Raw genomic sequence first — 17,746 nt, 5'->3', positions numbered from 1 at the left:
CAAGGACAGGAGCAGGAGGCTCTGATGGGGCTGGGAAGGGTCTGGAGGGGCCAGTCCTACCTGAGCAGGGCTGCTGGGTGTGTAGGTGGGCATTCAGCTCAGCCCAGGACCAGCCTCAGCTGGTTCCACCCCAGCTCCACCACCTCCCAAGGCCCCATAGCTGCTGAGATGCCCTGACTGCTGCAGTGGGGGACTCTGGGGTGGCTCTGACTCTTGGAGGGGACAGAAACAAACCTGAGGCTCAGCAGAGAGCTCTCGTGGCCACTTGAATTTGTCACTCCCTTTCCTCTGGAGCCACCTGTGGCTAAAGGGGCTGTGGCAGTGATCGTCCCACCAACTACAGGGAAAAGCAGCTCTGGGGCTTGGCCAGAAGCCAGCACATGGAACTGACCCCTGGACAGAGGCTGCTGCTGTTGCTTCCCCCTTTCCCAGGATTTTGAGGCTTTCCAGCCCTCAGCAGCTCCTGTGTGTGCACATTTGGAATCTTCCCCCTGTGCTGTTCTATTCTCAGAGGCAGCTGAGAGCACAAAGGATGAAAAATGAGCAGCCACAGCACTTAATTCACTCCCAATCATCATTAATAGAGGGAAGGAGAGCAAAATGCCCTCATAGAAATGAAGGCACTGTTTGTTAATCTTTCTGGGCACGCCAGGACAGCAGCTGTTGATTATTCTCAGTAAGTGCAGGAGTATTTTCGACCTGAAGGATTTCCTGCTCATTGTGCAGCCTCTGTCTCAAGCACTGAGTCCTTTCCATGTCCTCTCCAGATTCCTTGAAGGAATTCAGCCCAAGCCAGGACTCATTTGGGTTTGTTTACTTGGCCAGTTAAGGGCAAGTTAATGAAGCATGGGGTGGAAAGCAGCTTCTCCTGCGCTGTTGCCACAGCAGCAATTACAGATCTCTGGAAAGGAGCTGAGGGAATTCATTGAAATCCTCTTTTGATATAAAACAAAAGCAGAGGATCTGCCTGAGCTGGGCTGAGGAGCTCCCTGTTTGTGTGGGAACCTCTCCTGGAGCATGGTGGGGTGAGTTCACCCTTCACTCCCAGCTGGCTGAGGGGCAGCAGGAGCTGGGGAAGGGCAGCAGGAGCTGGGGAGGGGCAGCAGGAGCTGGGGAAGGGCAGCAGGAGCTGAGGAAGGGCAGCAGGAGCTGGGGAAAGGCAGCAGGAGCTGGGGAAGGGCAGCAGGAGCTGGGGAAAGGCAGCAGGAGCTGGGAAAAGGCAGCAGGAGCTGGGGAAGGGCAGCAGGAGCTGGGGAAGGGCAGCAGGAGCTGGGGCAGGCAGGTTCCCCACCAGGGATGGATGTGCTGCTGCCTGGAGCTGCTGGCCCTGGCTGTGGCCTTGGGGCAGAGGAGCAGCTGGGGGACAAACCCAGAGCATGTCCAAACCCTGTCCTGGCCTTTCCATGGGGGATGGTGGAGCAAGGGGAAACCTGGAGAGTTTGCTCATGGTCTCTGCCTCAGAGACCTCTGCCTCACCCTGGGCTGCCTCAGCCACAGCCCTGAGCCTCAGCCACCTGCAGAGCCCAGCACAGGAGGGACCTGGAGCTGCTGCAGAGAGCCCAGAGGAGGCTCCAGGATGATGCCAGGGATGGAGCAGCTCTGCTGGGAGAGCTGGGGGTGCTCACCTGGACAGGAGACCAGAAGTGACCCCATTGTGGCCTTGCAGGGCCTGAGGGAGCCACAGGAAACATGGAGAGAGAGGATTTCCAGGGGATGGAGGGACAGGCACAGGGAATGGCTCCCACTGCCAGAGGGCAGGGCTGGATGGGAGATTGAGAATGAGGAATTGTTCCCTGTGAGGGTGGGCAGGCCCTGGCACAGGGTGCCCAGAGCAGCTGGGGCTGCCCCTGGATCCCTGGCAGTGCCCAAGGCCAGGCTGGACACTGGGGCTGGAGCAGCCTGGGACAGTGGGAGGTGTCCCTGCCATGGCAGGGGTGGCACTGGGTGGGCTTTGAGGTCCCTTCCAACCCAACCCATTCCATGGTTCTGTGAAATCAGTGCAGCTTTCCCCCTCTGGGTGCCTTTGGGCCCGGGTGCAGCTGAGGGAGGCTCTGCTCCCCTTCCTGGGCACTGCTCAGCTGCTCTGGAGCTCTCTGCTCCCACAAAAAGCTCTCTTACACTGGGAGCTGACCTGAGATTTCACATCTGGGCCTTTCAGGTGAACCATCTTGTGGGATCATTTTAATTGGGAAAAAATCCAAGACATTATGGAAACTCAAGAAGTTAACTTGGAAAAGAAAGGCATCACCTGCAGGAAGGACAGACGTACAATCCAGGGGCCAGGGCAGGGGCTGCCTTGGGATGTCCTGAGGGAAAGAACCACCCGGACCTCAAGAGATTCCCTAAAATCCACTCCAAATACCAGAACTGTGCAGTGCAAGTTTCTCCTGTGCCCATCAAAGTTCTGCTGCTGATTTGGCTGCTGGTGGCAGGTTTGAGGAGCAGGAGCCTCTCCAGCCCAGGGGGGTTTTACAGCCAGTGCTGCAAAGTCTTCCAGAGAATCCCCCAAAATGCTGAGTGAGGCAGTGAGAGGATCAAACTGGCTCCTTTTAGACATGAAAAGTGCTCTGCCCCACCTGGAACAATTGCAGAACTCTTTGTAGGGATTGGCACCAGAAAATTTCCCCCTGCAGGAGGCTTTGCAACAGATGAAAAAGCTCCACTGTCAGCCCTAAATGGGTTTTTTTGCCTCCCTCAGCAAAGTCCCCCAGAGCAGCTTCCCAGGGTCCCTCAGAGCAGTCTGGACATTTGCTCCCAGAGAAACTTCCCACAGCTGCCTGGGGCTGGCTGGGAATCCTCTGCCTGGCTGAGCCTGGCTCAGGAAAGAGGGAAGAGCTTTTCTATGTGCAGATCATCAAGAAAAAGGGGCTCTTTTGGGGTGTTTTCAGGTCAGTGCTCTCAACTGGGAGCTCTTTGGTAACAGGGAGGGTGGCTTCTGGGACCTGAACTCTGTCTGAGCCACCTGAGCCCCAGAAATGACATTGACAGAGCCATGGAGTCATGGAATCATTCAAGTGGGAACAGACCTTCAGGATCATGGAGCCAACACCCCCAGCACTGCCAGGGCCACCCCTGACCGTGTCCCCAGGTGCCACATCCACAGGGCTTTAAATCCCTGCAGGGATGGGCACTCCAAACTTCCCTGGGCAGCTGTGCCAGGGCTGGACAGCCCTTTCCATGCAGGGATTTTCCCTAATATCCAATCCAACCTGCCCTGGCCCAGCCTGAGCTGTTCCCTCTGCTCCTGTCCCTGTTCCCTGGAGCACAGCCCGACCCCCCGGCTGTCCCCTCCTGTCAGGAGCTGTGCAGAGCCACAAGGGCCCCCTGAGCCTCCTTTTCTCCAGGCTGAGCCCCTCCCCAGCTCCCTCAGCTCTGCTCCAATCCTTTCTTTCCCTTCCAGGAGGATTCCTTTGCTCCTGCAAAGCCTCCCCAGCGTTTCAGGCCTGTTCACAAGTCCCTGCTCAGAGTTCTTCCCTGCAGCTGAGCAGCCCCACTTTGGGAAGGGAGGAACAGCAGAGATTCTGAGCCTCCACCAGCACAAAACACTGAATTAAACCCAAAGGCTGCATTAGGCAAAGCAGCAGCCAGGAAGTGCCATCAGGCCCGGTGACTTCATCTGCAGCCCTTTGTCCCTGCTCTGAAAATACTCATTAATTACATCATCAAGGCTATTTTTGCCCCATGCTCTCTGACTCACAGCTCAGGATGGAGCTGCCCTGGGCAGGACCAGGCTGCTGCCTGCAGGATTCGCTGGCATTAGGGGGGAAAAAAGACAGAAACAACAAGAAAAGAAACAATAAAGTCATGTTTGAAATGGAAGAGATATTTTTGAGCCGTGGCAGACAATTCTCCCCTGCTTCCTACATTATAAATGTCCTTTCTGTGCTGAGTGCATGGGGAAATAATGGCCTGAGTGGTTCATTTTTGTCTGGTCGGTTTTGTTTTCAGAGATGGGGAGAAAGGAATGAATTTTTAACCTAAAGAGATAAAGAGAGATTGCAGAGTCGGGATCAAAAGCTGTGGCCAAGCAGATTTGCAGAGTGTGGCCCAGGAATGACCTCCCTCAGGCCCTGGGTCCTCTCCATTTGTCACTCCTGTGCCTGGGCAGGCAGTCAGACACTGGGCATTTGGGCAGTGACCTTGGTGGCTGTCACCTTCCCAGGCTCTGTGCAAGAGGGGAATCCTTGTTTGCAGCATCCCCCCCTCCCCAAGGACCAAAGCTCCTGGGGAATGTTCAGAATCCTTTCCTTCTGCTGGAAAATGGAGTGTAAATACAATTTACACCTGCTCCACAAAGCCTTTATTGATGTTGATGAATTTCTTGGGGAGTTTAAGACTCCCTAAACCAAATATTAATTTTCCTTTCTGGTGTTCATTTTCATTTGAATACTGAGGGAAAAAACTTCTTTTCAAGATGGAAACCTGGGCCATAGGCAGCTCCCAATGCAGAACCTGCTCCCTGAACCTTCCCATCTCCCAGGAAAGCCTCCCACAGCCCCAGGCTCTCCATATCCCTGGGTCTGACTCCCCTGGCTCCCCTGAATCCCTCCCAGACCACGGCCTGATCCCACTCTCAGCTCACCCCTACTCTACATCCTTGTTTTCCTCTAGGAACTCCCACTGTTCCCAGCTGCCCCCGGCCATTCAGCTCACACAGGGAGCCTCTGCATCAACCTCGGGTGCCTCCTGAGCCCCCTGAGCACCCAGGAAATGAGATGTTCCTGCTGTGGATTTGATTCCTTTGGCAGGAATCGATCCCTTCTTTCCTTTCCCTCCCTGTTCTCAGCAGAGCATGAAATGAATTCAGTGCTCTGTCATCCATCAGATTCCCTCTGCGTGTCCTGATGAGCACAGGGGGATCAGCCCCCTCCCCTGTGCTCCTGCCCCTCCCAGTTCCTGGGAAGCAGCTCGTCCTGTGCCTGGAGCTCCAGCCCAGCCCAGCCGTGTCCTGGGGGTGACTTCCCTTCCCTCCGAGCCCTTGGGGACAGCCAAGTCCTTCCCTGGGGACAAACAGCCTCTCCATGGCCTCAGGGCTCTGACCATCCAGGCTCTGCACGCTGCCAGAGTCCCCCAGAGCTCCCACCTTGGTCCTTGGGCCCCAGGGAAGGGACAGGGACAGGGATGGGGACAGGGACAGGGACGGGGACAGGGACAGGGACAGGGACAGGGACAGGGACAGGGACGGGGACAGGGACTGGGACAGGGACAGGGACAGGGACAGGACAGGGACAGGAATGGGACAGGGACAGGACAGGGACAGGAATGGGACAGGGACAGAGGGACAGGGAAGGGACAGGGACAGGGACAGGGACAGAGGGATGGGGACAGGGACAGGGACAGGGACAGGGACAGGGACTGGGACAGGGATGGGGAGAGGGACAGAGGGACAGGGACAGGACAGGGACAGGAATGGGACAGGGACAGGGATGGGACAGGGACAGGGACAGGGAAAGGGATGGGGACGGGGATGGGGATGGGGATGGGGATGGGGATGGGGATGGGGATGGGGACAGGGACAGAGGGACAGGGACAGGACAGGGACTGGGATAGGGACAGGACAGGAACAGGGACAGAGGGATGGGGACAGGGACAGGGATGGGGAGAGGGACAGGGACAGGGACAGGACAGAGACAGGGAAAGGGATGGGACAGGGATGGGAATGGAGGGACGGGGAAGAGACAGGGACAGAGGGACAGGGACAGAGGGACAGGGACAGAGGACCGGGTATGAGGACAGGGACAGGGAAGGGACAGATCTTGGCTGTGCCCAGGAAAACCCAGCAGCCTCAGGGGTTACTGAACACCCACCAGGCAGGTCCTGAGGGGACAAACCACACACAGAAGAGCAAAGGTTTCAGGTCCTCTCCATGCACACTTCTCTTGCCTTCAAGAACTGTCCTCCAGCAGAAATTGAAAAGCAACATCCCCAAACTCATCCCATCCCTGAGGAGCTGGAGGTGGGCAAAAAGCAAATTTGTAAGAAATTCCTCTTTTTTTCCCTTTTGCTTGTTGATTTTAGCCCAAATTGGACTGAAACCAGCAGCATGTTTTAAATTTATCCCTGAGTAGAAACTCCCCCAGCTTTGCAGCTGCTCCCGAGAAAGCACTTCAGCTTCCCTGGGGATGGGGGTGGGAAAGGCACTGAAAGGCTGCTGGGGAATCAGGGAGCATCCTGAGCTGGGAGGGACCCCCAGGATCATCCAGCCCCACCCCTGACCTGCCCAGACACCCCAACAATCCCACCCTGGGCATCCCTGGCAGTGCTGTCCAAACCCTCCTGGAGCTCTGGCAGCCTCGGGGCTGGGACCATTCCCTGGGGAGCCTGGGCAGTGCCAGCACCTCTGGGGAAGAACCTTTCCCTGAGATCCATCCCAATTACCCTGTCCCAGCTCCAGCAGTTCCCTTGTCCCCTCTCTGCTCACAAGGACAAGGATGTCACCTCATTACAGGGAATCTCCTTGTGGTTGTGAAATGTGGGACACAACCCCTGTGAGAGCTGGAGGAAAAACTCAGGAGAAAAGTGACACTGGAATCAGGCAGAGAGAAGCTCCCTGACACAGTTTTGGGGATGGAAAAGGATTCCCTCGGGTGCTGTCCTGGTCACCAGAGCAGAGATCAGTGCCCAAGGGCTCTGGGACACAGGAAAGGAGGTGGATTCCATGTCTGCTCCAGGTCCTGCTTGGCTCTGGATGCTGCAGATCCTGAGGGCAGCCAGGGGAAGAAAAGGGATGGGGGCAGGGGGTCATTAATGATCAGCTCTGGGAGGGATGGACAATCCCCAGGCAGCTCCTCCTGCTCTTGGAGCACCCTGGGAATGGCAGTGCCATCCTCCTGTGCCAGGCTGGGGGCAGAGAAGGGATTGCTGCTCCAGCAGCTCCTCCTGATGCCTTCCCAATGAAAGATCTCGGGAGACATTCATTAACTGGCCTGGTTTGAGCTGCACCTGCACCTGCAGGGATTTTGCAGCACCTGGAAGGAAAGCTGGGCCCCCTCTGCCTTCTCCAGCTCTCCCTCAGGCTCTCCCCTCCCACCAGTCCTGAATAATTCCCTGATAGCCTCTGGTCATTCCCAAGTTGAACTTGGCAGGACATTTCCCTCAGGTCACCTGTACCTTGTGGAGTCACCAGAGCCAGAATCAGCCCCTCTGCAGGAAGGGAGGGCTCCTCCTCCTCCCAAAAACCCTGAGCTGCTGGACTCCTGTGGATGCAGCCCCACAGTGTGTCACTGGGGATAAATGGAATTCCCCCAGTGCTCCTGTGCTCCCTGGGCTGCTGGAAGAGCTCCTGGGCAGGGGGGGTGAGCAGCAGGAATGAGGGGGGGACAGGGAGAAGGGATCAGGGAGTGATCCCTGGCTGTGAGGAGGGTGGCATGGCCCCAAAACCTCTCCAGGTCACAGGGTGCCACAAGGATCTGGCCCCATTCCTCAGGTTCCTGAGCCTCTCCTGTCCTCCCTGCAGGGCCTGGGAAGGGCAGGGCTGGGACTGAGCTCAGGGAGGAGCCCAGCTCTGCCCCAGGGACAGCTCTGCACAGGGACCTGGGCACACTGCTGGAATTCAGCAAAGCCAGCACAACTCCTGCTCCTGGGGGCCGGGAGGACCCGGGCAGGTTCCATCCAAAGGCTGCACTCACCTTTGGTTTCAGCCTCTTCATCTCTATCACTGCTAAGATGCCTAACATCTGGGAAGAATGATGTGCAGAACTCCATGATATCAGAAGGTTAATTAATTACTTTATTATACTATATTTTACTATACCTATTTTACAGAATATTACACTAACAAGAACTATCACTAACTATCTACTAACTCGTGACTGTCTCTAGACTGACAGTGTACTCAGTTTGGATCTGATAGGTTAATTAACACAAACAATCTCTACCAGAATCTAATTACCAGATTCCTTCAGGTAAACAACCTTCCCAACACACTCCACATGTGCAAACACCAGGAGCAGCAAATGAGATAAGAATTGTTTTGATCATTCTTTTCTCTGCTTCTCTCTGTTCAGAAGGCATGTAAATACCACACATTTATATTTCTTAATCTAATAAACTCAATTTTTTGACCAGTGAGACCTTGATTCAGTGCCCAGAGCATCTTATTTTAAAATCTTAAATACCTGGACAGTGGCAACATTTTTATTGAAAGAAATTTTGAGCCAAGCGGGGCTTCAGCTCTGCCTCTTATTGGGGTCACAGGCTGAAATTGTTTGGTGCTGACAAAAATAACAGAAGGAAAATTCCCTGAAAAATTCCTGGTGGCCACAGCCTTCATTTCCAGCCCGGGCCTGATTGATTATACCACACATCCCAGCCAGGAGGTGCCAAGGGGGAATCCCTGGCACTGAAATTATTCAACATGGATTAAAGGAGTTCTGAGCACTTCCCTGTTTCTCCCTTTCCCAAATTCCTGCTCCAAGCCGAAGTGCTGCTGGACACCTTTGGTCCTCAGGGAGCTGGGGCTGCTCTGGGACATTCCCTGGGGTTGAGGCTGGTGTGTGACATTCCCTGGAGCTGGAATTGATTTGGGACATTCCCTGGGGCTGCTCTAGGACATTCCCTGGAGCTGGGGCTGCTCTGGAACAGTCCCCAGCACTGTCAGCTTTCTCTGGGATGCAGTTTTTTTCCATGTGGAGCTGGAATTCTGCAGCACACACAGCAGTAACACGGAATTGGGTTGAAGCATCCCTGTAAAAGTTAATCTCCCATCCAGAGCCTCGGGCTGCCATAAAGGAACGGTGCTGAGGAGGGAGGGAGCCCAGGGGTGATTTAGTGGCCTGAACACACAAAGACACTGGCCCCAGTGAGCAGGAATGAGCTCAGGAACACTCAGGCTGTTACATTCCAATTGTTTCTGTGTTCTCCAGACAAACACAGCCCAAACACTGCTTTAGAAAAGATGTAAATGCCTCTCTGGGCTGGAGGAGCAGCGAGGCTGAGCGAGGCTCTGAAACACCATTTTGGGATTTCCCTTCCCTCAGCCAGACCCCCCAAAGCCTGGGAAGGAGCAGGGAACTGGGATCCTGAGGGAAGAGCAGGGAACTGGGATCCTGTGGGAGGAGCAGGGAACTGGGATCCTGAGGGAGGAGCAGGGAACTGGGATCCTGTGGAAGGAGCAGGGAACTGGGATCCTGAGGGAAGAAGCAGGGGATTTGGGATGCTGTGGGAAGGAGAAGGGAACTGGGATCCTGAGGGAGGAGCAGGGAACTGGGATCCTGTGGGAGGAGCAGGGAACTGGGATCCTGAGGGATGTGGCAGCTGAACTGGGGCTGTCAGGCTCAGTGTCCCTGACAGAGTCCCTGCATGGCCTGGCAGTGGGTGTTTGAGCCCTGCTGATCTTTCCCAGGCCTGGGCTCAGCTGAGCTCCTGCTGGATTATCCCACCCAGCTGCAACATTTCTCAGTCCCATGATTTCATGGAATCACGGTCTGGTTTGGGTTGGAAGGACCCTAAAGCTGAGCCAGGGCCATGGCAGGGGCACCTCCCCCAGTCCCAGAGTGCTCCCAGCCCCATTGTCCAGCCTGGCCTGTCCAAAGGGAGCAAATTCCTCCCTCAGCAGCTCAGAACCCCCAGCCTGGGCCCTTTCCAGTTCCTTTAATGTGTCCCTTTGTTGTGGTTAATTTAAAAGTGTCCCCTTTGAACAACAGCCCTTGGGCTCCTGCGTTTGGGGAAGGTCCCATCCAGAAGGGTGTGGGGTCCATGGAGGCTCTCCCAGTAGGGAGTCTGAAAGGGAATTACTGAATTTAGGAGAAGCTGAAACCTCTCTGTTCCTTTCCTCCTTTCCTTCACCCCCCACCCACATCACCAACCCTCCCACCCTGGGTGAACATTCCTGAGGTTGGGAGCACTGAGAGGAATGGGAGCTATTGCTACAACCTGTACTGGAACTGGATTTTGGAAAAAAACCCTTCTTTTCCGAAATGGGAAGCTCTAATGAGGGAAGAGTCGCCCTTGGAAGTGGAAATAATCTGTGCTCAAAATGGGACACTTAAATTCCAGCTTTTGTCAGATTTAACTCAGGGGTTTTGTCGTTGTTTTAATGGAACACAGTGAGGTGTAATAGGAATTTCAATAATATGGAATGGGATCCATGTTTTAGGAGTATTTTCATATTTATAGATTACATTTGCTTTTTCAAATCCTCCTGCTTCAGTGTTGGAGAATGAAGCATTTCCAGGCGAGGGTTCTGACATTTCCAAAATGAAATTTCCGCTTGGGGAAGGATTTCTGAATTTCTCTGTTCATTCTGATGTGAAAGGAAAATGAATTCCAAAAGGCTGAGGCTCCCGAAGGACAGGAATTGTGTTTTGCTTTCCTTTTGTGCCTCTGCCCTTTCCCATAGGCCCTGGGGGAGTGTGGCCAAGGCTTGGAGCAGAACTTTGGGGGACACCTGGAGCCGTGGGAGATGTTTGCATGGAATTTCACAGATTTCTGTGGGAAAGGGCAACCTGGGCACCTGGGGGTGCCCATTCCCACCCTGCAGAGAGGCTCAGGGGCCCACCCCAGCTCCCCAAGTCCAGCGACACTCGGGGCCGGGCGTGCAGGGGACAATGGGGACAGCACCGACCCTGCTGCTGGACTGGGGTGGGACCGGAGCTCTGACTGCTGCCACGGAGCTCTGCCAGGTCTGGGCAGGGCCGGGATGGGATCCACGGGATGGGATGGGATCCATGGGATGGGATGGGATGGGGTGGGATCCATGGGATGGGATCCATGGGATGGGATGGGATGGGATGGGATGGGATGGGATGGGATGGGATGGGATGGGATGGGATGGGATGGGATGGGATGGGATGGGATCCATGGGATGGGATGGGATCTATGGGATGGGATGGGATGGGTGGGGTGGGATGGGATGGGCATCCCATCCCATCCCCTACTCCCAAACCCTCTGCAGGAGCCAGGGGAGCTGGGCTGGGCTGCACCTGCCCAGGTGTCACCTCCTGCTCAGCCACTGCCAGGCTGGACCCGCCTGGCAGCCTGGGGGAGTTTGGGGTTTGGAGCACTGAAGAAGGGAAATCCTGCACCCCAAAACCAGCAAGAGTGCCACGGCTTTAGGGCTGGGTGGTTACAGGAGCTGCCGCCTCATCCTTTGAGTGACCAGGGGTCGGAGTTGGGTTCCCACAGAGCTCATCCCATGCCTGAGCCCCATCCCAAAGGATCTCAGCTCCTTCAGGATTCCTTTGCTTTGCTGCGTGTTCCAAAGAGCCCCCCCCATTCCTTCCCCTACTCTCCTTCTCCTGAGCCAGAGCTGTCTGCAGTCCCCAGGACACATTAATTCCTCTTCTGTATCTATTTATGTGGAAAAATAACAGCAATGAGCTGGATGTGGGATGCACTGGTGGAGGTGGCTGGGCTGTAACTCAGGCTGCTCTGAGATGCTTTACAGTTCCTCTGGAATTGATGGGATGTCTGAATTCCAGGTCATTCACATGGCTGGAATGTCACATCTGTTTGCAGGAATTGCTCTCTGGGTCCCACAAAACCCAGCTCCGGATTTACTTTTTGTAAATCACTCCTTTATCCTGATTTACCCCAAGAAAATCTTTGATTCCCATCTTTTCACAAGCACCAAACTGAATTAGTGGAGCTGGGAGAAAACACAGACAATACAATGGAGCAGGGAACGGCTGTGCTGTTTGCTGGCAATGGGAATAATGGGATTGGCCCTGGCATTGAGGAGCTAAAGGAGACTCCAGTCCTGCTGCAAGGGAGAGATCATTTGTGTTTATCCATTTGCTGGGTGTTTTGTGGGATTTTAGAGCGTTTTGTATTCCTGGATTTCCCTTTGTATCCCAAAGCTTGGCAAGCAAATTAGAAACATGAAGAGAGAATAACTCGGTCACAGATTTGGGATTTCAGCTGTTCAGAGTCCCAGGAAAGGTGCAGGAGGGGAAAACAATCCGTCTCTTTTCATGCCTGAAGGCAGGAGCTGCTCAAGGGCAATTTCTGTGGTTTTCCTTGATAGAAAAAAGGACATTTCCCCATTTCTGAGCCCAAAAATCTGCTGCTTCTTGTGGCTGTCTCCAAGTCACCTCCATGACTGGATCCTCCTGGAGCTGCCAAACCCTTTCCTTGCCCCACTCTGAGTTATCCCCCAGTGAGTGCAGCAAAAGGAAGGAGTTACCCTGTTCCTCATCACAGCTCCTCCAGAAGTGCCTCGGGATTCAATCCCTGCTGTGCTCAGAGCTGCAGGAAAAGCTGCAGCACACAGCTCCTGCTCCTGGGAACTGCCCTTCCCAGCCCCTGTGGCCATCCTGACAAATGAGCTTTCGGGTTAACCAGGATTTGTTCCTAACAAGGGAGGCTTTGGTTGGACATTGGGAAACTCTTCTGTCATGGGGCTGTGAAATGCTGGAATGAAGTGCCTGGGAATGGGGGAAAACAGCATCCCTGGACTTGTGCAGGATGGACTGGGGTGAGCATCCCTCGGGAAGGAGCAGCCTGGATGGGTCTTTCCCTGGCAAAGCCAAGACCCTGAGAGCCAGGATTTTGTGTTGTGTTAATGCCTGCTGTGATACACCCCTGGGGATGTCCTTTATGGGGATGGGACACCCAGGGATGTCCTTTGTCCTTGACCCCGCCCCTGACTTCCCAGCAACAGGCCAGGCCTGGCTGAGCCAGGTTTACCAGAGCCACGTCCAGCCTTTCCCCATGCAGCAGAACACCACAAATTTCACTTTTTGCTCTGTGCTTACAATTTACTCAGCAGATCCTTGTCTGTTTCCATGTCCTGCATCCTAAATTCAGTCTCCAGAGTAAAATCTCAGTCCCAATCCCTGGATGTTCATGGGCAAAGGCAAACCCACCAAGCAGCACAATTCCCATCCCAACAGATCTGCTAAAATAATCCCTCCTGCCCCCTCTCCTTTGTGTTCCTGCATGGGGATATGGGGATGCTCCACAGCCTGGGAGGGGACTCATCCCCCAGCACTGCACTAGTGATGATTACAATAATAATAATAATAATAATAATAATAATTTTTTAAAAATTCTTCACACTCAAGCACTGCAAGAAGAACCTTGTTGGTTTTCAAATGCCTGTCCCTGAGCTTGGGGCAGAGAAATGAGATTGCAGCAGAAATTCCCAGGTCAGATTGGATGCCAGTTAATGAGCTGAGGAATTTGGAGATTGCTGAACATCTGGATTCAGCCACGGCCCGATGGTGAGTGAGGAAAAGGGATCCCCAGGGAGTGGGAACCTGCAGAGCCCGACGTCAGCACAGCCTGGAAGGGACTGACCTTGACTTTTTAATAGCTTGGGAAAGCTTCTGTGGCAGAGTCTGAGCAGGGGAGCGTGGAAAGAACAGCAGAGATCCTGTCATGGAATCCTGGGATGGTCTGGGTGGGAAGGGACCTGAAACCCACCCAGTGCCACCCCTGCCATGGCAGGGACACCTTCCACTGTCCCAGGCTGCTCCAGCCCCAGTGTCCAGCCTGGCCTTGGGCACTGCCAGGGATCCAGGGGCAGCCCCAGCTGCTCTGGGCACCCTGTGCCAGGGTCTGCCCACCCTCACAGGGAACAATTCCTAATTCCCAATCTCCCATCCATGCCTGCCCTCTGGCAGTGGGAGCCATTCCCTGTGTCCTGTCCCTCCATGCCTTGTCCCCAGTCCCTCTCCAGCTCTCCTGGAGCCCCTTTAGTGCCTCCAAGGGGCTCTGAGCTCTCCCTGGAGCTTCTCCTCTCCAGGTGAGCCCCCCAGCTCTCCCAGCCTTTCACTGAGGTGAGCTGTGGGTGCTGCACAGCCCTGGCTCTTTCCAGCCTCTCCTGGAAGCACGGAGCCACTGGAAAACACATCCTTACCTAAGCTGCTGCCCTCCCTGAGCCCAGAGTGAAATTCAGGAGTCAAAATTTATATTTCAGTCTTGAGATGCAAAATGTGGAGAAGTGAATTGGCCTCTAGTGGCCAAGCTCCCCAACCCCAGCCCTGCCCTCCAACCCCAGCCCTGCCCTCCAACCCCAGCCCTGCTCTCCAAACCCCAAATCTCAGCCCTGCTCTCCAACCCCAGCCCTGCCCTCCAACCCCAGCCCTGCCCTCCAACCCCAGCCCTGCTCTCCAAACCCCAAATCCCAGCCCTGCCCTCCAACCCCAGCCCCGCTCTCCAACCCCAGCCCTGCTCTCCAAACCCCAAATCCCAGCCCCGCTCTCCAACCCCAGCCCTGCTCTCCAAACCCCAAATCCCAGCCCTGCTCTCCAACCCCAGCCCTGCCCTCCAACCCCAGCCCTGCTCTCCCAACCCAGTCCTGCTCTCTGATTTGTTGTCCCCACACAAAGTTTAATCCCCACCTCCTCTCCCTGTGCAGGAAGCAAAGCACTGAGCACTGAGAGCTGATCCCAACACCCAGAGGGTGCAGTGGGACAGAGCTGTGTCTGAAAGGGAACAGCAATTCCCTCGGGAAAGACCTAACCCAGCTTTGCACTGATCCCAACATCTTGGATAAATGGATGTACGGACCCCTCTCCATCCCAGCTCTGTGCCAGGACTGGGTTGGGACTGGAGGATGGGGAGAAGCTCCTTAATCAGAAGAAAAGTCCCTTTCAAGGTCACCTTATCCAAGGTCTGTTTAGGGTGAGGGGATTTGTGCAGGAGGGGTGGAAATGGTGTGGGGGGGCTGAGGGACAGCAGTAGCTCAGGGACAGAAAGTCCCAGGGAAATCAGCTGTAGATGGGACGTGACCACACTTTTTATGATTGTTTTAGTTTTTAATTAAAGGAATAAACCAATGATAAATTAAAAGGGATCATCTCCTTCTCCCCAGCTTAGTGAGGAACGGCTCAGGAACTGCCCAAAGCATGCACTCAGACTCTGCTTTTCCTGGGATGCTGGTGCCCCATCCCTGGCAGTGCCCCAGGCCAGCCTGGATGGGGTTTGGAGCTCCCTGGCACAGTGGGAGGTGTCCCTGCCATGGCACTGGGTGCCTTTGAGGGATTCCTGGCTGGCAGTGAGCACAGGCTCAGGTTTGGCTCCTGCACTGTGACACCAACATGTCCAAAGGATTCCCAGCCAGTGGAAAAAGCAGCTGGCTCGTTATTATCTTTTAATTTCCCCTTTCCTTGTCAGCCCTGCTCCAGCTCAGCGCGGAGTCCGTGTTTCTGGACCGAGCCTTTGCTGTCACTTCCTTGGAACAGCCACTCCTGAAATGCCTTCATTGCTTTGACATTTCTCAGCTGCTTTCTGCATCTCCCAAGAACTTCATCAGCTCTCCTGGAGTTGTGTGATCACAGAAAATATCCCCAGCTTTAATTCCTTTATTCACATCCTCCTCGTGATCAGGGAGCTGAAAATCCGCTTTGTTTTGAGCAGAGCTGCTGGTGAAATGTTCCCTCCCACCCTTCTCTCACTGTGCAGTTTTGTCTTTTTGTTCAGAGTTATTTGGGTTTTGACTTCAGGTTTTTTTTTTTTTTATGGAGACTGAAGAGCACAGGAGGAGCTGGTGCCTTCCTGGAAAAACATGGGAAAATCCAAAGCTTATTTTCTATTTCCAAAGTTTCAGGTTCACTTGAGGTTCTTTGGTCTGTCCTGGCTTTGAACTCCACTCCCTTCACAGACAAGTTTAATTTTAGACTCTTATGCTACACATTGGTTCCAAATCCCTGCTCCTGCTCCAGAAGGAAGATTCCAACAGGATCCTCGAGAGCCCATTTGCATGTGGAGATATTTGGAACCAGACCTTTGGGTTGGGGTGCTGCATGAATGGATGGAGGGCCCCAAAGGGAGCAGATCTCCATGAAATCAGAGTCCCAGGATGGTCTGGGTGGGAAGGGACCCAAAGCCCAGCCAGTGCCACCCCTGGCATGGGAAGGGACATTTTCCACTGGAGCAGAATGCTCCAAACATCCTCCTGTCCCTCCCAGGGCCATCTGGTGAGGAGCAGATGTTCCTGGCCCAGCAGTGCTGGTGCCAATCCATCAGAGATCGCCGTGTTGTGACAATTTCTGGATGTCACCATGGTGCCCCCTCAGCTCCAGCTGGGAGCAGACCCCATCCTCCCCTCCAGAGAGCTCCAAATCCAGGCTGCTGAATTCCCACAGGAGCTGGTGCTGTCCCCAAACCTGACTCCCATGGCACCCACCAGAGCCCTGGGGACAGGTCTGTGCCACCCTGGGCACGTCTGGGGCCCTGGCACTGCTGCCACTGGCACTGCAGACCCAGCCAAGGCACCGGGTGGTGCCTATAAATTCCCGGCGTTTCTATGGCTACGAGGCTGCAGCAGCAGAGAGGGAGAGCTCGGACTGCCCCGCCGAGAGCTCCGGGACAGCCCCTGGCATCCCTTCTGGGGGATGTGCTGGGAGTGCTGGGTGTGCTGGGAGTGCTGGGAGTGCTGGGTGTGCTGGGTGTGCTGGGTGGGAGTGCTGGGAGTGCTGGGAGTGCTGGGTGTGCTGGGAGTGCTGGGTGTGCTGGGTGTGCTGGGTGGGTGTGCTGGGTGGGTGTGCTGGGAGTGCTGGGAGTGCTGGGAGTGCTGGGTGTGCTGGGTGGGTGTGCTGGGTGGGTGTGCTGGGAGTGCTGGGAGTGCTGGGTGTGCTGGGTGTGCTGGGTGTGCTGGGTGGGTGTGCTGGGAGTGCTGGGTGTGCTGGGAGTGCTGGGTGTGCTGGGTGGGTGTGCTGGGTGGGTGTGCTGGGAGTGCTGGGTGTGCTGGGTGTGCTGGGAGTGCTGGGAGTGCTGGGTGTGCTGGGTGTGCTGGGTGGGTGTGCTGGGTGGGTGTGCTGGGTGGGTGTGCTGGGAGTGCTGGGAGTGCTGGGTGTGCTGGGTGTGCTGGGTGTGCTGGGTGGGTGTGCTGGGTGGGTGTGCTGGGAGTGCTGGGTGTGCTGGGAGTGCTGGGTGTGCTGGGTGGGTGTGCTGGGTGGGTGTGCTGGGAGTGCTGGGTGTGCTGGGTGTGCTGGGAGTGCTGGGAGTGCTGGGTGTGCTGGGTGGGTGTGCTGGGAGTGCTGGGTGTGCTGGGAGTGCTGGGTGGGAGTGCTGGGTGTGCTGGGTGTGCTGGGAGTGCTGGGTGTGCTGGGTGTGCTGGGTGTGCTGGGACTGCTGGGTGTGCTGGGTGTGCTGGGTGTGCTGGGAGTGCTGGGAGTGCTGGGAGTGCTGGGTGGGAGTGCTGGGAGTGCTGGGTGTGCTGGGTGGGAGTGTTGGGTGTGCTGGGAGTGCTGGGTGTGCTGGGAGTGCTGGGAGTGCTGGGTGTGCTGGAAGTGCTGGGTGTGCTGGGTGTGCTGGGAGTGCTCTCCAAGGGATGAGCTGGGTGTGATGGATGAGCTGGGTGTGCCCTCCCAGGGGATGTGCTAGGAGTGCTGGGTGTGCTCTCCCAAGGGATGTGCTGGGAGTGCTGGATGTGCTCTCCAGGGGATGTGCTGGCTGTGCTCTCCAAGGGATGAGCTGCAGCAGGAGCTCTGGCCCTGGCAGCTCAGGGCTCCTCGCTCGGCCAGGCCAGGACAGGAGCCCTGCAGGGGGACACGGGAGTGGCAATGCAGGAGCTGGGGCTGGGCTGCAGGGAAGGACTCGGGGCTGCTCTGGGGACAAGCTGGCCCTGAGCACCAGCCTAGCACAGGGGACGTGGAAAAGGCTTCTCTTTACCCAGAGAAAGGGAAGTAGAAACCAAAGCTGGGATTCCCTGTAGAAAAAGCCGAGCAGCCCCCACTGCTGCCAGACTTTGGGGATCAAAGGGACCAAAGGGCCCCTCCCAGCCCCTTCCTCTGCCTTCCCCAAGTCAGGCCCTGCCCACGGCTGACACGGTGCAGACACTGAGTCTGCCAGAGCAGCC

General features: G+C 55.6%; 1 protein-coding gene and 1 long non-coding RNA gene across 4 annotated transcripts in view; one reads left to right on the top strand and one right to left on the bottom strand.

Annotated features, from left to right (window-relative positions):
• ASIC2 (acid sensing ion channel subunit 2) overlaps positions 1-17,746 on the bottom strand; it is a 404,465-nt gene that overhangs the window by 131,799 nt on the left and 254,920 nt on the right. The gene's annotated exons all lie outside the window — the stretch shown is intronic.
• On the top strand, positions 850-12,961 carry LOC135286782 (uncharacterized). Its single transcript, XR_010350832.1, has 3 exons — positions 850-1,025; positions 10,340-10,581; positions 10,895-12,961. It is a non-coding gene; the product is annotated as an uncharacterized LOC135286782 (long non-coding RNA).

Source organism: Passer domesticus, chromosome 27 (genome assembly GCF_036417665.1).
Source record: "Passer domesticus isolate bPasDom1 chromosome 27, bPasDom1.hap1, whole genome shotgun sequence".
NCBI lineage: Eukaryota > Metazoa > Chordata > Aves > Passeriformes > Passeridae > Passer > Passer domesticus.
This window is presented reverse-complemented; position numbering and strand designations above follow the sequence as displayed.